The sequence below is a fragment of the Chelonia mydas genome, chromosome 28 (assembly GCF_015237465.2).
Source record: "Chelonia mydas isolate rCheMyd1 chromosome 28, rCheMyd1.pri.v2, whole genome shotgun sequence".
NCBI lineage: Eukaryota > Metazoa > Chordata > Testudines > Cheloniidae > Chelonia > Chelonia mydas.
The window spans coordinates 4,702,160-4,721,096 of record NC_051268.2 but is presented as its reverse complement, the minus strand read 5'-3'; the positions used below and the strand labels follow the sequence as shown (position 1 = coordinate 4,721,096).

At 46.1% G+C, this 18,937-nt stretch overlaps 3 protein-coding genes and 2 non-coding genes across 17 annotated transcripts in view; 4 read left to right on the top strand and 1 right to left on the bottom strand.

Annotated features, from left to right (window-relative positions):
• The window catches only part of LOC102943236 (zinc finger protein 883), a 2,438,435-nt gene that overhangs the window by 1,146,790 nt on the left and 1,272,708 nt on the right, over nucleotides 1–18,937 (bottom strand).
• The window catches only part of LOC114020163 (zinc finger protein 501), a 1,907,800-nt gene that overhangs the window by 650,154 nt on the left and 1,238,709 nt on the right, over nucleotides 1–18,937 (top strand). The gene's annotated exons all lie outside the window — the stretch shown is intronic.
• Nucleotides 1–18,937, top strand: part of LOC119564595 (zinc finger protein 883) — a 1,467,279-nt gene that overhangs the window by 1,057,834 nt on the left and 390,508 nt on the right. The gene's annotated exons all lie outside the window — the stretch shown is intronic.
• TRNAA-GGC lies at nucleotides 1,261–1,332 on the top strand. Its single transcript has one exon. It is a non-coding gene; the product is annotated as a tRNA-Ala (tRNA).
• Nucleotides 17,437–17,508, top strand: TRNAA-GGC. Its single transcript has one exon. It is a non-coding gene; the product is annotated as a tRNA-Ala (tRNA).

Here is an 18,937-nt window from a genome sequence, read left to right as displayed (position 1 = left end):
AAACCGCAAATAAATCCCTTTTACTCTGTATAAAGCTTAGACAGAGTAAACTCATAAATTGTTCCCCCCTCTATAACACTGATAGAGAGATATGCACAGCTGTTTGCTCCCCCAGGTATTAATTGCTTGCTCTGGGTTAATTAATAAGTAAAACGTGATTTTATTAAATACAAAAAGTAGGATTTAAGTGGTTGCAAGTAATAAGAGACAGAACAAAGTAAGTTACCAAGCAAATTATTACTATGTAAAGGCAACTGTACCTTTCTTATCAGGAACATGCATAAGACTAATGACTGGGCAAACGACTATTCCACACTCTGGTGTCTCTTAAACTAGGAGACTCCAAAATTGAAATGGAATTATGGGTTTCGTTTCAAGATTATCTGAATCTGGAGTACCTATTTGGAGCACAGTAATATATATATATACATGTATACGTAAAACAAAACATTCACTATTTTGACCACTGTGCAGCAGAAACTGTCTTTGCAACTATAATTCATGGTATTAAGGGCTTGGCTACTGAAGAAACCTTTTAAAATGTGCGTGGCACGGCTAAACTGTTTAACGAACACAAGTGAAAATTAATAAACTAATTTCAGGAAACAATATGAAGGCAAGGAATAAAACAATTTCTTAAAGAAATTATTTGTACTGCTTAGCAGAGTTATACAGCAACACCCATAACAGCTCATGAGAGAACTTTAAAAAACAAAGGTGAGGAAAGTTGACAAACCTTATTAGTAATAAACAGCTAATTGGCATTCCCCTTAGAGTATAACCAAACAGTAGTGAATCGGCAATGTGCCAAATTTGTAAAACAAATTCCCCATTAGGACCAGTCACAATCTGGGGTCAGTGACACTGCATCCTAACTGAGGTACATCTTATTCAAAACAGTCTTGTTCACTGCCCACTTACCCATATTGAATGCAGACACAGCAATATTTGATAAATTGGTGGCTGTCCATTCAGTAGGTGATTTCCTACTTATTCATAAATAATGAAGATGCTCTAAGGGGATGGGAGAGAGCTGTCCCGTCCGTGTAGTTAATCCACCTCCCCGAGAGGCGGTAGCTATGTCAGTGGGAGAAGCTCTGTTGGTGGGTGGGCAAGCTGTGGTGTTTACCTGCATAGATAAAGTTTAATCGAACCCCATTTTGAAAACCACTGTGGTCTGGGAATGGAAAAGGAGCTCGCTGAGGTAGGGCCTGTCCTTCAAGATCCTTAAGACCACTGACTCCCCTATGCAAATGGTATGGGGGTGTAGCTCAGTGGTAGAGTGTTTGATTGGCGATCAAATAGTCCTTGGTTCAAATCCAAGTGACCCTTTAAAACCTTCTTCCTTTAACAAAAATATTTGAATATCCATTGCCATTTTGTTCAGGATTTTCACCTAATGGGGATGCTTGAAATGAATGGAAACACTCAATGTTTTCCTGTGCAAACGCATAAAAACCTAGCAAACAGGTTCCTCAGCTGAAATCAGTTCCAATCCTCTAAGTGTCTAGTTCATGTTTTCATCCATTAAACAAAGGTATAATATGAAGGCACATTTGCAGGTCCTTGGTCTCCGCGGGCTACAATGTGCAGAAGAACGAGAACCCCATCCCCTTGGGAGGAATGGACTAGTTTGTGTTACATTTGCTAAGTAAGTTGCCATTGGGACTGAAAACTCTACTGGAGGTGGACAGGAACCTCTTACAAAAATAAAATAACCAAGATTTACCTAACTACCTGTTACACATTCAAACCTCTCTTTGTGCGCACAATATCAATTGGGGCTCTAATAAATGGCAACCTTCCTTTAACACAGATCGCTGTTCCTTGTGACTTTCAGATGCATTCAAATACCAGGTGTTTAAAGGGACTGTGCTTCTCGTTCATGATCAGCAGCAGGGACTCTGGTTTCAGAGGGGCAGCCGGGTTCGTCTGTATCAGCAAAGATAATGTTGGGGATACTGGGGCATGGCCACTAGGTAACTCGAGGGGATGGAAGACCACGAGTGTCGATGAAGCCCCCTCGCACTAGGCCCAAGTGTCCTTGGCCCCCCTCCCACCTGGAGGCACTCGCAGCAGCTCTGCGTACTAGGCCCAAGTGTCCTTGGCCCCCCCGCTGGAGGCACTCGCAGCAGTTATGCTGAGGATCTGCAACAATATGTTGCAGAGTCAGACTGCCTGAAACTAAACAAGGCCAAACAGGGCAGATATGGAAGAACAATGCTGAATAAAGCAGCTTTATGTATAGGTTAACAAATGATAACAAAAAACAAGAGAACTAGCTGGTAACTGGATTGGCTGGCTATATGGATACTTAGGGCAGCTTGCTATTGGATAAGTATGCTGAAGAAAGGATGTATAAAAGCCTGTGTAACTTCCTGCTCCGTATGCAGGATTGGAGATTCTATTCTCCCTGTACCTTTTTGAAGCTTCAAATAAACTTTTCTGCTTCTCCACCCCGTTGTGATTATTGGGTGAAGCACACCGGGTAGCGAACCAAACCCTGCTGTTGTTTTGCCTCTCGGCACTGGGTGCCGGCAACAGCAACAAGGAGTCCTTGTGGCACCGTAGAGAGTAACACATTTGTTTTGGGCATAAGCTTTTGTGGGCTAAAACCCACTTCATCAGATGCATGGAGCGGAAAACACAGAAAGCAGTATAAATATTACACCACATGAAAATATGGGAGTTGCCTTGCCAAGTGTGGGGTGAATCAGTGCTAATGAGACTAATTCAATTAAGGTGGAAGTGGCCTATTCTCAACAGTTAAGCCCAGGGGGAAAGCGCTGCCAGATGGTGACGGGGCAAAACCCTTGCACAGGCAAGGACAGAGGAGTAACAGTTACCTCAGTGGACTGAGACACCAGTGTTCCCAAAAATAGGGTGGGGGGGGCAGAAGGGCTTTTTTATTTCCCCTCCCACAGACAGCACCTCTCAGCATGAGCTTCCCAGGGCTGGGTTCTTAAAGGCAGAGGCATCCCAATGCCTAGTCACTGCAGCTCCTCTCTGTCTGATGTAACCTACTGAGGTGCTCTGGAGATTTAATTCAGTGAAATACTTTACAGAAACAAAAAGAATCCCTTATCAGTGAATCCGGCTGCATAAAGTCTCATAGCAGTTCACAGATTTGTCTTATCTGCTGCTGGGATTCCCTGAATTACTCTTAAGACGTCATCATTTCGCTTTGTTATTCTGCAGGTGCATGTCATTGCGCTATTTAATTTATATTTTACCAACAAGTACTCATTGAAAATCTGCAGCAGTCTAGTTTTAGCAATGACAGCTGTTTCTAGTAGTGCTCTGGCTATGTTTTTTAATGAGATTTCTCATTTGGAATTTTTAATTCTAAATTTTTCTTCTTATTTTCAGAGCAGAAGTTTATTCTGCTGGATCATCCGACTTCCAGCCTGACTGAATTTCTGGCCTGGCCTCCGAACTTTGTTTTCATTCAATCCACCAGTGGCGATTGCCTTTTGCAACTGCTATTTTGCCTCTCAATCCACCCTTAGTGCTTTTCCATGTGCCATTGCTTGGGTGTAGAACGCCGGCTCCTTTCCCCCCATCCCCGATTTTGCTCCTCAGCCCCTCTCCTAAGCCTGCCTCCAGCTGCTTAACCCCCCTGACTAGTCAATTTCTGCCTCCTCCTCAGGCCACCCCCTCCTCCGATTTGTCCCCTTTGAACGCCTGTAAATAGCAGTCTGCAGAATCCGATTCCAAGTAAGGGCAGGGTGAAGGGAAGTGGCTTCAGCAGATGTTACTGAGCATGCTCAGTTCATGTGAGCATGCTCAGTGCGCCCTAAGTAGCAAAGTCCTACAGACAGCAGTTTCTCACACTACACCTGGGGCAGCATGAGGGCAGCGACTCCATCACTGTCCCGGCCCCACCCAGGAGCAGATCCCCAGGGGCTCCGAGACCCTCGGCTTCTGGGGCCACTGTGTGGAGTCTCTCTCCTGCCCACCCAACGCTGCCCCTGGGGTCTCTCTGGCCCCTGGTGCCTGCAGCTCCTGGCAGGGGCAGCAGAGCCTGGGACTGGCCGAGCTGGGGAAAGTCCCCACCTCGGACGGGCACAGAAAGTGCTTCAGTGAAAGTCTGTCCGTGGGCCAGCCCCTCTGGGGCCGCAGGAGCAGCCCGGAGCTCAGCCCGGGCTCCCAGCTCACACTGGAGGCAGCAGCCCCGGTACCTTATGATACTTCCTTCCTTAGAATCCTAGAATCATAGAATATCAGGGTTGGAAGGGACCCCAGAAGGTCATCTAGTCCAACCCCCTGCTCGAAGCAGGACCAAGTCCCAGTTAAATCATCCCAGCCAGGGCTTTGTCAAGCCTGACCTTAAAAACCTCTAAGGAAGGAGATTCTACCACCTCCCTAGGTAACGCATTCCAGTGTTTCACCACCCTCTTAGTGAAAAAGTTTTTCCTAATATCCAATCTAAACCTCCCCCATTGCAACTTGAGACCATTACTCCTCGTTCTGTCATCTGCTACCATTGAGAACAGTCTAGAGCCATCCTCTTTGGAACCCCCTTTCAGGTAGTTGAAAGCAGCTATCAAATCCCCCCTCATTCTTCTCTTCTGCAGACTAAACAATCCCAGCTCCCTCAGCCTCTCCTCATAAGTCATGTGCTCTAGACCCCTAATCATTTTTGTTGCCCTTCGCTGGACTCTCTCCAATTTATCCACATCCTTCTTGTAGTGTGGGGCCCAAAACTGGACACAGTACTCCAGATGAGGCCTCACCAGTGTCGAATAGAGGGGAACGATCACGTCCCTCGATCTGCTCGCTATGCCCCTACTTATACATCCCAAAATGCCATTGGCCTTCTTGGCAACAAGGGCACACTGCTGACTCATATCCAGCTTCTCGTCCACTGTCACCCCTAGGTCCTTTTCCGCAGAACTGCTGCCTAGCCATTCGGTCCCTAGTCTGTAGCGGTGCATTGGATTCTTCCATCCTAAGTGCAGGACCCTGCACTTATCCTTATTGAACCTCATCAGATTTCTTTTGGCCCAATCCTCCAATTTGTCTAGGTCCTTCTGTATCCTATCCCTCCCCTCCAGCGTATCTACCACTCCTCCCAGTTTAGTATCATCCGCAAATTTGCTGAGAGTGCAATCCACACCATCCTCCAGATCATTTATGAAGATATTGAACAAAACCGGCCCCAGGACCGACCCCTGGGGCACTCCACTTGACACCTTCCTACTAGCTCCCTGCTGCTCTGGCCCCTTCTTGGTTCCTTCATAGAATCATAGACTTTAAGGGCAGAAGGGACCATTATGATCATCTAGTCTGACCTCCTGCACAACTCAGGCCACAGAATCTCACCCACCCACTCCTGGAACAAACCCCTAACTTATGTCTGAGCTATTGAAGTCCTCAAATCATGGTTTAAAGCCTTCAAGGTGCAGAGAATCCTCCAGCAAGTGACCTGTGCCCCACGCTGCAGAAGGTGGCGAAACCCCCCCAGGGCCTCTGCCAATCTGCCCTGGAGGAAAATTCCTTCCCGACCCCAAATATGGCGATCACCTAAACCCTGAGCATGTGGGCAAGATTCACCAGCCAGACACCCAGGAAAGAATTCTCTGTAGTAACTCAGATCCCACCCCATCTAACATCCCATCACAGGCCATTGGTTATATCTACCGCTAATAGTCAAAGATCAATTAATTGCCAAAATTAGGCTATCCCATCATATCATCTCCTCCATAAATTTATCATGCTTAGTCTTGAAGCCAGATATGTCTTTTGCCCCCCCTGCTCCCCTTGGAAGGCTGTTCCAGAACTTCACTCCTCTGATGGTTAGAAACCTCTGCCTAATTTCAAGTCTAAACTTCCTGATGGCCAGTTTATATCCATTTGTTCTTGTATCCACATTGGTACTGAGCTTAAATAATTCCTCTCCCTCTCTGGTATTTATCCCTCTGATATATTTATAGAGAGCAATCATATCTCCCCTCAGCCTTCTTTCGGCTAGGCTAAACAAGCCAAGCTCTTTGAGTCTCCTTTCGTAAGACAGGTTTTCCATTTCTCAGATCATCCTAGGAGCCCTTCTCTGTACCTGTTCCTTTCTAAACATGGGAGACCAGAACTGCACACAGTATTCCAGGTGAGGTCTCACCAGTGCCTTTTATAACGGTACTAACACCTCCTTATCTCTACTGGAAATACCTCGCCTGATGCATCCCAAGACCGCATTAACTTTTTTCACGGCCATATCACAGTAGCAGCTCATAGTCATCCTATGATCAACCAATACTCCAAGGTCCTTCTCCTCCTCCATTACTTCCAAGTGATGCATCCCCAGTTTATAACAGAAATTCTAGTTATTAATCCCTAAATGCATGACCTTGCACTTTTCACTATTAAATTTCATCCTATTACTATTACTCCAGTTTACAAGGTCATCCAGATCTTCCTGTATGATATCCCGGTCCCTCTCTGTATTGGTAATACCTCCCAGCTGTGTATCATCCACAAACTTTATTAGCACATTACCCCTTTTTGTGCCAAGGTCAGTAATAAAAAGATTAAATAAGATTGGTCCCAAAACCGATCCTTGAAGAACTCCACTAGTAACCTCTCTCCAGCCTGACAGTTCACCTTTCAGTGTGCCCCGCTGTAGTCTCCCCTTTAACCAGTTCCTTATCCACCCTTCAATTTTCATATTGATCCCCATCTTTTCCAATTTAATAATTCTCCATGTGGAACTGTATCAAACGCCTTACTGAAATCGAGGTAAATTATATCCACAGCGTTCCCTTTGTCTAAAAAATCTGTTACCTTCTCAAAGAAGATCAGGTTGGTTTGGCACGATCTACCTTTTGTTAAACCATGTTGTATTTTGTCCCAATTACCATTGACTTCAATGTCCTTAACTACTTTCTCCTTCAAATTTTTTCCAAGACCTTGCATACTACAGATGTCAAACTAACCTGTAGTTACCCGGATCACTTTTTTTACCTTTCTTAAAAATAGGACCTATGTTAGCAATTCTCCAGTCATACAGTACAACCCCTGAGTTTACAGATTCATTCATTAAAAATTCTTGCTAATGGGCTTGCAATTTCATGTGCCAATTCCTTTAATATTCTTGGATGAAGAATATCTGGGCCCCCTGATTTAGTCCAATTAAGCTGTTTGAGTTTGGCTTTTACCTCAGATGTGGTAATATCTATCTCCATATCCTCATTCCCCTTTATCATCTTACCATTATCCCTAAGCTCCTCATTAACCTCATTAAAGACTGAGGCAAAGTATTTGTTTAGATACTGGGCCATGCCTAGATTATCCTTAACTTCCACTCCATCCTCAGTGTTTAGCGGTCCCACTTCTTCTTTCTTTGTTTTCTTCTTATTTATATGGCTATAGAATCTTTTACTATTGGTTTTAATTCCCTTTGCAAGGTCCAATTCTACTTGACTTTCAGCCTCTCTCACTTTATCCCTACATGTTCTGACCTCAATAAGGTAGCTTTCCTTGCTGATCCCTCCCTTCTTCCACTCCCTGTAGGCTTTCTGCTTTTTCTTAATCACCTTTGAGATGTTTGCTCATCCAGCTTGGTCTACAACTCCTGCCTATGAATTTTTTCCCCTTTCTTGGGATGCAGGCTTCCGATAGCTTCTGAAGCTTTGACTTGAAGTAATCCCAGGCCTCCTCTGCCTTTAGATCCATAAGTTTTTCAATCCAACCCACTTCAAGCCCAACCCGGGCTGCAGCTGCCACACTCACCGGGCCAGGGACTTTCTTAGGTGGGAACTGGCCCCATCTCTGCTCCTCCTCCTGCCTCTGTGTGTCCCTGAGCTGCTGCAGGGAGTGACCTGCACCCAGGTGCTCACTCCTATTAGCACTCGCAGGGGCCAACCCAGCTATGGGAGAGTGAGCGCCCCTGGGAGCAGGGAAGTGACCAAGTCTCCCTGCCAGAGGGTGGGGGGAGTGGGAAGAAAGGGAAAGAGGAGAGAGAGACCGAAAGGGGATAAGGGGAAGTAAGTGGGGAAAGCAGTACCCAGCTCTTTTCTACTGCATCACCCCTGAGTAGACTGCTCCTGCGCTCTGGGTAAGTAGCCCCCAGTGTCCAGGGTCTCCCAGATCCCCCTGCCTCCCAAGGGAATACACATAGGGGTCTCCTTCCTGCCAGGCGTGATTACAAGCAGCTGTAGGTGTCACCCTCAGGCCATGATTGGAGAAAGACAGCAAACCTTGGGAACAGGCGTCTGTATTTACAGTCCAGTGTTACAATCCCTGCTCCAGGAGGTGTTTGTTCTTTACTCCTGCTGGATGGGCACAGAATGGGGCAGCAACAGGTTTGTGTCCGTTTCTGTTGCTGCACGTTCCTTAACTTAGAACAGTAACGAAATGCAGAAAATGGAGATCGAATTAAAGGGAAATATACAAATAAAAGTTCCAGCCCCTGTTGCTTATTGAAAGAAACGACTCAAGATCCCAGATACATGTTTTATTAACATGAAAAAATAAATCCAAGGGCACACATCACTAAGGCTAAATGACTATAAACACCACTCAGCTATAAAGTTCAGGTCAAATCAGTAAATCAATGAGTTAACAAGGATATTGCACTGGAATCAAGTCATCAATGTAGCCAAACCATCAGATTAATACAGCAGAAAATCAACCCTTACAAATCCTAAAAGAGCAACCCAAGGAGGCAGGTGCATATTTAGTGATGTCAAAACCCCAACGAGAGACTTCTACCCAGGCAGTGCAACCCAGATCTAGCCAGCTGAATATTTCAACACCGAAACCAAATTATTGCTTACATTTAGCCTACAGCCTCAAAGCTAATTACAGTTTTCTTCTTAGATTTCACTCTTGTGCAGCTAACACTTCTCGCCCTCTCACCCCAAAACACAGACAGACCTTCTAGAGACATTAGTAAAAGAAGTTCATTCAAACAATTCTCACTGAACAACATATATCTGACAGTTCAACTCCTTGCAATGCTTCCATAGGTGAGGAGCACGCATTCAGTCATTTCATAGGGCAGAATTTTACGGTTATTAAGATTTGGGGAACTATTCTTCCTAACATCTTCCCTGTGTAGATTTCAGAGGTGTTCACATGCTCACCCCCCACTGAGCCGCATGGTTACACCCTAATCTAACAGAAAGGCTGAGAAGTCTCCAACTTCATAAAAAGAAAGAAAAAAAAATAGAAAAAGGAACAAAACGTTTCTAAGGTTATAAGGGGTTGGATCTCTGCACCTCTCGGCCTTTGGATTCCCCTGGAGCAGGAACTGTAGCTGCAGTTGAGGAACCAGGTACTGGCGTAGATGGTCCAGCCCGTTGGGCTAGCAGGGTTTACAGGTACAGGAGACGAGTGAAGACTGCATAGCCTGTCGACGTTGTGCTTCATTCCCCAGAGGGGATCAGTCCTGGGATCCGGGCAGTCGGTCTCTCTGAGGCTGTCTACACTGGCAGAGTTACAGCACCAGGAGTTACAGTGCTGCTCAGAGAGCGCTGAAGGGAAACCGCTGTTGTGTGTTCACACTGTCAGCTGCCTGCACAATAGTGTGTTCACACTTGCGGCACTTGCTGCGGTATTTGGAGCAGTGCACTCTAAGCAGCTATCCCTCTGAGCATCTCTTCCTCTTCTGCCACTAAGAGTTGTGGGAAGGTGGAGGGAGTCGCGGGGCATCCCAGGACCTGTCCCAATGCCCCGTGATGCCTTGCTTCGCATCCCACCAATCCCTGTGCTTCCGTCCACATTTGGCGCCATCTTTCAATGGTTGGTGTACTGCGCGCTCTGCCTCTTCGGGCAGCAGGAATGGATCCCGCACCGTTGACCAATATGCTCCTTTTTCTTACTAATACGTTGTAACGATGCTGTCTTTGGTGGGACACTTCTGAGAGTATCAACTCAGGACAGATTGCTCAAAGCAGGGCAGTTTGGGATTCTCCACTTCGAAGGCACACCAAACCAGGCAGACAGAGAGGATTTTGGTCTCACCCCACGGGCTAACCACAAGTCACACAAGCAATTCCCTTAGACACTCCAGTTTCCCAGTATCTCCACCAATGCCACTTGTTATGGGGATGAATGGTTATGAAAACCAATACCCCAGTAAAAGAAAAAAGGTCCTCTCGATCCAAAAGGACCAAGCCCCAGACCCAGGTCAATATACAAATCAGATCTTACCAACAAATCACGCTGTTGCCAATCCTTTAAAATCTAAAATCTAAAAGTTTATTCATAAAAGGAAAAAGATACAGATGAGAGCTAGAATTGGTTAAATGGAATCAATTCCATACAGTAATGGCAAAGTTCTTTGTTCAGGCTTGTAGCTGTGATGGAATAAACGGCAGGTTCAAATCAAGTCTCTGGAGAACATCCCCAGCTGGGATGGGTCTTTCAGTCCTTGGTTCAAAGCTTCAGTTTGCAGCAAGGTTCCTCCAGAAGTAAGAAGCAGGATTGAAGACAAAATGGAGGGGTTTTCAGGGCCTTTTATATCCCCTGCCATGTGGAAGGACACCCCTTTGTTCTTCCTGGGTAAATTACAGTAGCAAGATGGAGTTTGGAGTCACACGGGCAAGTCACATATCCTTGCATGACTCAGTTCTTTAGAGGCCGACGCCATTGTTTACATGTTAGGTTGAACGTTCCCTGGAAAGCTCAGATGTGGATGGGCATCTCCCAAAGTTCATTGTCAGTTAAATATTTCTTGATTGGGCACTTACTGAGAATAGTCCTTTCTCAAGAAGCTGACCAAATGCTTCACTGAGGCTACTTAGAATTAAACCACATTGAGATACAAGTGCATAGCCAATATTCATACCTTCAACTATAAAAATGATACAGATATACAGATAGCATAATCATAATCATAACCTTTCCATAGACACCTTACTGGACCTCCTTTGTACAAGAGTTGGTGGAAACATATAGTGGTTGCAATGTTCTATACGGTCACAGTTTATGTCAGTAACGTCAGGAGTGGCAGTGGAGTTATTCCTTAAACTACAAAAGCAAGAGGAGTTCGACATTGATCTCACCATGCATAGTAGCTGTTAGGATATAGATATTCAGGCCTGTCTGTAAAGGCCTAGACTCTAAGAATTTAGGTGTATTCTTATCACTTGGCTAGTTATAGAGGTATAAAAGAAAGAATCAAAATCACGGTCTGCCGGTGTAAGGTTCTTCTCTTACTGTGACAGTCTGAGGCCCTGTTCTTACGGCTAAGCAACAGAGGCAGCCATAAGCTGGGAAGCGACCAGTCACCTCCTCACATTCCAAACTAGTCACATTGAAAGAAGGTGCTATTGGGCTTTTAGGAATACAATCCTGTTCTGATAATGCCTATCGCCTCCAGAGAAAGGGAAGTGCCTAGAAGATGTAAAAGGAAACTTGATTTGATAGCATCCTGTCTGGCAAGACCTCACTTATCATAGAATCATAGAATATCAGGGTTGGAAGGAACCTCAGGAGGTCATCTAGTCCAACCCCCTGCTCAAAGCAGGACTGATCCCTAATTAAATCATCCCAGCCAGGGCTTTGTCAAGCCTGACCTTAAAAACTTCTAAGGAAGGAGATTCCACCACCTCCCTAGGTAACGCATTCCAGTGTTTCACCACCCTCCGAGTGAAAAAGTTTTTCCTAATATCCAACCTAAATCTCCCCCACTGCAACTTGAGACCATTACTCCTTGTTCTGTCATCTGCTACCACTGAGAACAGTCTAGATCCATCCTCTTTGGATCCACCTTCCAGGTAGTTAAAAGCAGCTATCAAATCCCCCCTCATTCTTCTCTTCCGCAGACTAAACATCCCCAGTTCCCTCAGCCTCTCCTCATAAGTCGTGTTCCAGTCCCCTAATCATTTTTGTTGCCCTCCACTAGACTCTTTCCAATTTTTCCACATCCTTCTTGTAGTGTGGGACCCAAAATAGCTGGGATGTGAAATCCTCATTTCTGTGTTGTTCTATCATTGTAGTCCCCCATTTCCCTATTGTTTGTCTGTATAATCTCTGTCTGGTTCTGTGATTGTTTCTGTCGGCTGTATAATTAATTTTGCTGGGTGTAAACTAATTAAGGTGGTGGGATATAATTGGTTACATAATCATGTTACAATATGTTAGGATTGGTTAGTTAAATTTCAGGAAAATGATTGGTTAAGGTATAGCTAAGCAGAACTCAAGTTTTACTGTATAGTCTGCAGTCAATCAGGAAGTAAGTGGGTAGGTAGGTGGGTGGGTGGGGGAACAGGGCATGGGGGTGGGGGAATTGGAATCATGTTTGGCTAAGGGCAGGAATGGGAACAGGGACACAGGTGTAAGGCTCTGTGGTGTCAGAGCTGGGAAGGGGGACACTAAGGAAGGAAACTGGAATCATGCTTGCTGGAAGTTCACCCCAATAAACATCGAATTGTTTGCACCTTTGGACTTCGGGTATTGTTGCTCTCTGTTCTTGTGAGAAGGACCCGGGAAGTAAGCGGGTGAAGGAATAAGCCCCCTAACAGTAGCTACAACACGAGATTGCTTGTGGCATTCTCGGAAGTGCTGACCACAGTGGAAGGCCACTTTTGGGCTTGGGAAACAAGCACTGAGTGGTGGGATCACATCGTCATGTATATCTGGGATGAGGAGCAATAGCTGCAGAGCTTTAGGAGGAGGAAAGCCACATTCCTGGGACTGTGCGATAAGCTCGCCCCAGCCCTGCAGCACAAGGACACGAGAATGAGAGCTGCCGTAGTTGGAGAAGCGCTTGGCAATTGCACTGTGGAAGCTGGCTACTCCAGACTGCTACCAATCGGTCACCAACCAGTTCAGAGTGGGAAAGTCGACCATTGGACACGTGTTGACAAAAGTGTGGAGGGCCTTTAATTGCATCCTGCTCCGAAAGACTGTGACTCTGGACAACATGAGTGACATTGTGGATGGCTTTGTACAAATGGGCTTCCCTAACTGCGAAGGGGCGATAGATGGCACACATATTTCAATTCTGGGACCAGACAACCTAGCCACCAAATACATTAATCACAATGGGTATTTCTCTGGTTCTCCAGGCACTTGTGGATCACCGTGGGCATTTCACGGACATTAACACAGGCTGACCCGCTAAGGGGCATGACGCATGCATCTTTTGGAACACTGGCCTGTTCAGGAAGCTGCAAGCAGGGACTTTCTTCCCGGACCAAAAGATCACCGTAGGGGAAGTTAAACTGCCCATTTTGATCCTGGGAGACCCTGCCTACCCCTTAATGCCGTGGCTCATGAAGCCATACACGGGGCACCTTGACAGCAGCAAGGAACAGTTCAAAAAGAGGCTGAGCAAGTGCAGAATGACTGTTAGTGTGCTTTTGGCCGTTTAAAGGCCTGCTGGCACTGCCTATAAGGAAGGCTGGACTTGGCCGATGACAATATTCCGATGCTTATAGCCACATCCTGTATGCTTCATAATATTTGTGAAGAGAAGCGTGAAAACTTCTCTCAGGACTGGACCACTGAGCTTTAGCGCCTGGAGGCTGAATTTGAACAGCCAGAGACCAGGGCTATTAGAGGGGTGCAGCGCGGGGCCATAAGGATCAAGGATGCCTTGAGGCAGCAATTTGAAGCTGAAAGCCATGAATATTTGTTGCTATCCACAGGAATCATAGAATCATAGAATCATAGAATATCAGGGTTGGAAGGGACCTCAGGAGGTCATCTAGTCCAACCCCCTGCTCAAAGCAGGACCAATCCCCAATTAAATCATCCCAGCCAGGGCTTTGTCAAGCCTGACCTTAAAAATATCGAAGGAAGGAGATTCTACCACCTCCCTAGGTAACGCATTCCAGTGTTTCACCACCCTTCTAGTGAAAAAGTTTTTCCTAATATCCAACCTAAACCTCCCCCACTGCAACTTGAGACCATTACTCCTTGTCCTGTCCTCTTCTAACACTGAGAATAGTCTAGAACCATCCTCTCTGGAACCACCTCTCAGGTAGTTGAAAGCAGCTATCAAATCCCCCCTCATTCTTCTCTTCCGCAGACTAAACAATCCCAGTTCCCTCAGCCTCTCCTCATAAGTCATGTGTTCCAGATCCCTAATCATTTTTGTTGCCCTTCGCTGGACTCTCTCTAATTTATCCGCATCCTTCTTGTAGTGTGGGGACCAAAACTGGACACAGTACTCCAGATGAGGCCTCACCAATGTCGAATAGAGGGGAACGATCACGTCCCTCGATCTGCTCGCTATGCCCGGACTTATACATCCCAAAATGCCATTGGCCTTCTTGGCAACAAGGGCACACTGTTGACTCATATCCAGCTTCTCGTCCACTGTCACCCCTAGGTCCTTTTCCGCAGAACTGCTGCCTAGCCATTCGGTCCCTAGTCTGTAGCTGTGCATTGGGTGCTTCCGTCCTAAGTGCAGGACCCTGCACTTATCCTTATTGAACCTCATCAGATTTCTTTTGGCCCAATCCTTCAATTTGTCTAGGGCCCTCTGTATTCTGTCCCTGCCCTCCAACGTATCTACCACTCCTCCTAGTTTAAAGTATCATCCGCAAATTTGCTGAGAGTGCAATCCACACCATCCTCCAGATCATTTATGAAGATATTGAACAAAACCGGCCCCAGGACCGACCCCTGGGGCACTCCACTTGATACCAGCTGCCAACTAGACATGGAGCCATTAATCACTACCCGTTGAGCCCGACAATCTAGCCAACTTTCTACCCACCTTATAGTGCATTCATCCAGCCCATACTTCTTTAACTTGCTGACAAGAATACTGTAGGAGACCATGTCAAAAGCTTTGCTAAAGTCAAGAAACAATACATCCACTGCTTTCCCTTCATCCACAGAACCAGTAATCTCATCATAGAAGGCGATTAGATTAGTCAGGCATGACCTTCCCTTGGTGAATCCATGCTGACTGTTCCTAATCACTTTCCTCTCATGTAAGTGCTTCAGGATTGATTCCTTGAGGACCTGCTCCATGATTTTTCCGGGGACTGAGGTGAGTCTGACTGGCCTGTAGTTCCCAGGATCCTCCTTCTTCCCTTTTTTAAAGATTGGCACTACATTAGCCTTTTTCCAGTCATCTGGGACTTCCCCCGTTCGCCACGAGTTTTCAAAGATAATGGCCAATGGCTCTGCAATCACAGCCGCCAATTCCTTTAGCACTCTCGGATACAACTCGTCCGGCCCCAAGGACTTGTGCACGTCCAGCCTTTCTAAATAGTCCCTAACCACCTCTATCTCCACAGAGGGCTGGCCATCTACTCCCCATGCTGTGATGCCCAGCGCAGCAGTCTGGGAGCTGACCTTGTTAGTGAAGACAGAGGCAAAAAAAGCCTCCCCCTGTTTTTCATTATTTTTCTTCCTCCTCCTCTTATAAGAAATGAGAAGTAAATGAACATAAAGTGAGGTACCTTGATTGGGGCAAGGGGTTGGAGTGCAGGAGCGGTTGCGGGGGTCAGGCTCTGGGAGGGAGTTTGGACGGTGGGTGCAGGGTCTGGCCTGGGGCGGGGGTTAGGAGGTCAGAGGGGCTGAGGTATATGGGCTCTGGGATGAAATTTGGGTGTGGGGTGCGGGCTCTGTGCTGGGACAGGGTGTTGGGGTGCGGGAGGCATCAGGGGGGTGGCACTTATCTCGGGCAATGCGGATCCCAAAGCAACTGACACACACGCCCCTCCGGCAGTGGCTCCTAGATGCGCAGGGCCAGGGGGTCTCTGCGCTGATGCCTGCAGGCGCTGCCCCCACAGCTCCCATTGGCCACAGTTCTCAGCAAATGCGAGCTGCGGAGTTGGTGCTCAGAGCAGAGGCAGTGCGTGGAGACGGCCCCCCCCCCCCCGCCCCAGGGGGTGCCGGGACATGCCGGCCACTTCTGGGAGCAGCGCGGCAAGATGGGAGGGAGGCAGAGTGGGCAGGGAGCTACCTTAGCGCTGCTGGCACGTTTCTGCACACCCATTTGAGGGATGGGAGCAGTGGGTCTCTGTGACAGCTTGGGTCACAGAGCCCCCCTTGGGACTGCAACCTGATGTGACGGGACTACCTCTGAGCCCGTTTTCCCTGCCATCTTGGGACTTCAGTGCCCTGCCTTGTTGAGCCAGACACGCTAGCCTGCTACAAACACAGGCCCAGGTCTGAACCACCTCCCCCAAAAGCTGCAGGCTTAGCTGAAACCAGCTTAAGAAGTGTTCCTGTCTCAACACCCAGATACCCAGTTCCCAATGGGGTTCAAACCGCAAATAAATCCCTTTTACTCTGTATAAAGCTTCGACAGAGTAAACTCATAAATTGTTCCCCCCTCTATAACACTGATTAGAGAGATATGCACAGCTGTTTGCTCCCCCAGGTATTAATTGCTTGCTCTGGGTTAATTAATAAATAAAACGTGATTTTATTAAATACAAAAAGTAGGATTTAAGTGGTTGCAAGTAATAAGAGACAGAACAAAGTAAGTTACCAAGCAAATTATTACTATGTAAAGGCAACTGTACCTTTCTTATCAGGAACATGCACAAGACTAATGACTGGGCAAACGACTATTCCACACTCTGGTGTCTCTTAAACTAGGAGACTCCAAAATTGAAATGGAATTATGGGTTTCGTTTCAAGATTATCTGAATCTGGAGTACCTATTTGGAGCACAGTAATATATATATATACATGTATACGTAAAACAAAACATTCACTATTTTGACCACTGTGCAGCAGAAACTGTCTTTGCAACTATAATTCATGGTATTAAGGGCTTGGCTACTGAAGAAACCTTTTAAAATGTGCGTGGCACGGCTAAACTGTTTAACGAACACAAGTGAAAATTAATAAACTAATTTCAGGAAACAATATGAAGGCAAGGAATAAAACAATTTCTTAAAGAAATTATTTGTACTGCTTAGCAGAGTTATACAGCAACACCCATAACAGCTCATGAGAGAACTTTAAAAAACAAAGGTGAGGAAAGTTGACAAACCTTATTAGTAATAAACAGCTAATTGGCATTCCCCTTAGAGTATAACCAAACAGTAGTGAATCGGCAATGTGCCAAATTTGTAAAACAAATTCCCCATTAGGACCAGTCACAATCTGGGGTCAGTGACACTGCATCCTAACTGAGGTACATCTTATTCAAAACAGTCTTGTTCACTGCCCAGTTACCCATATTGAATGCAGACACAGCAATATTTGATAAATTGGTGGCTGTCCATTCAGTAGGTGATTTCCTACTTATTCATAAATAATGAAGATGCTCTAAGGGGATGGGAGAGAGCTGTCCCGTCCATGTAGTTAATCCACCTCCCCGAGAGGCGGTAGCTATGTCAGTGGGAGAAGCTCTGTTGGTGGGTGGGCAAGCTGTGGTGTTTACCTGCATAGATAAAGTTTAATCGAACCCCATTTTGAAAACCACTGTGGTCTGGGAATGGAAAAGGAGCTCGCTGAGGTAGGGCCTGTCCTTCAAGATCCTTAAGACCACTGACTCCCCTATGCAAATGGTATGGGCGTGTAGCTCAGTGGTAGAGTGTTTGATTGGCGATCAAATAGTCCTTGGTTCAAATCCAAGTGCCCCTTTAAAACCTTCTTCCTTTAACAAAAATATTTGAATATCCATTGCCATTTTGTTCAGGATTTTCACCTAATGGGGATGCTTGAAATGAATGGAAACACTCAATGTTTTCCTGTGCAAACGCATAAAAACCTAGCAAACAGGTTCCTCAGCTGAAATCAGTTCCAATCCTCTAAGTGTCTAGTTCATGTTTTTATCCATTAAACAAAGGTATAATATGAAGGCACATTTGCAGGTCCTTGGTCTCCGTGGGCTACAATGTGCAGAAGAACGAGAACCCCATCCCCTTGGGAGGAATGGACTAGTTTGTGCTACATTTGATAAGTAAGTTGCCATTGGGACTGAAAACTCTACTGGAGGTGGACAGGAACCTCGTACAAAAATAAAATAACCAAGATTTACCAAACTACCTGTGACACATTCAAACCTCTCTTTGTGCACACAATATCAATTGGGGGTCTAATAAATGGCAACCTTCCTTTAACACAGATCGCTGTTCCTTGTGACTTTCAGATGCATTCAAATACCAGGTGTTTAAAGGGAATGTGCTTCTCGTTCATGATCAGCAGCAGGGACTCTGGTTTCAGAGGGGCAGCCGGGTTCGTCTGTATCAGCAAAGATAATGTTGGGGACACTGGGGCATGGCCACTAGGTAACTCGAGGGGATGGAAGACCACGAGTGTCGATGAAGCCCCCTCGCACTAGGCCCAAGTGTCCTTGGCCCCCCAGCCTGGAGGCACTCGCAGCAGTTATGCTGAGGATCTGCAACAATATGTTGCAGAGTCAGACTGCCTGAAACTAAACAAGGCCAAACAGGGCAGATATGGAAGAACAATGCTGAATAAAGCAGCTTTATGTATAGGTTAACAAATGATAACAAAAAACAAGAGAACTAGCTGGTAACTGGATTGGCTGGCTATATGGATACTTAGGGCAGCTTGCTATTGGATAAGTATGCTGAAGAAAGGATGTATAAAAGCCTGTGTAACTTCCTGCTCCGTATGCAGGATTGGAGATTCTATTCTCCCTGTACCTTTTTGAAGCTTCAAATAAACTTTTCTGCTTCTCCACCCCGTTGTGATTATTGGGTGAAGCACACCGGGTAGCGAACCAAACCCTGCTGTTGTTTTGCCTCTCGGCACTGGGTGCTGGCAACAGCAACAAGGAGTCCTTGTGGCACCGTAGAGAGTAACACATTTGTTTTGGGCATAAGCTTTTGTGGGCTAAAACCCACTTCATCAGATGCATGGAGCGGAAAACACAGAAAGCAGTATAAATATTACACCACATGAAAATATGGGAGTTGCCTTGCCAAGTGTGGGGTGAATCAGTGCTAATGAGACTAATTCAATTAAGGTGGAAGTGGCCTATTCTCAACAGTTAAGCCCAGGGGGAAAGCGCTGCCAGATGGTGACGGGGCAAAACCCTTGCACA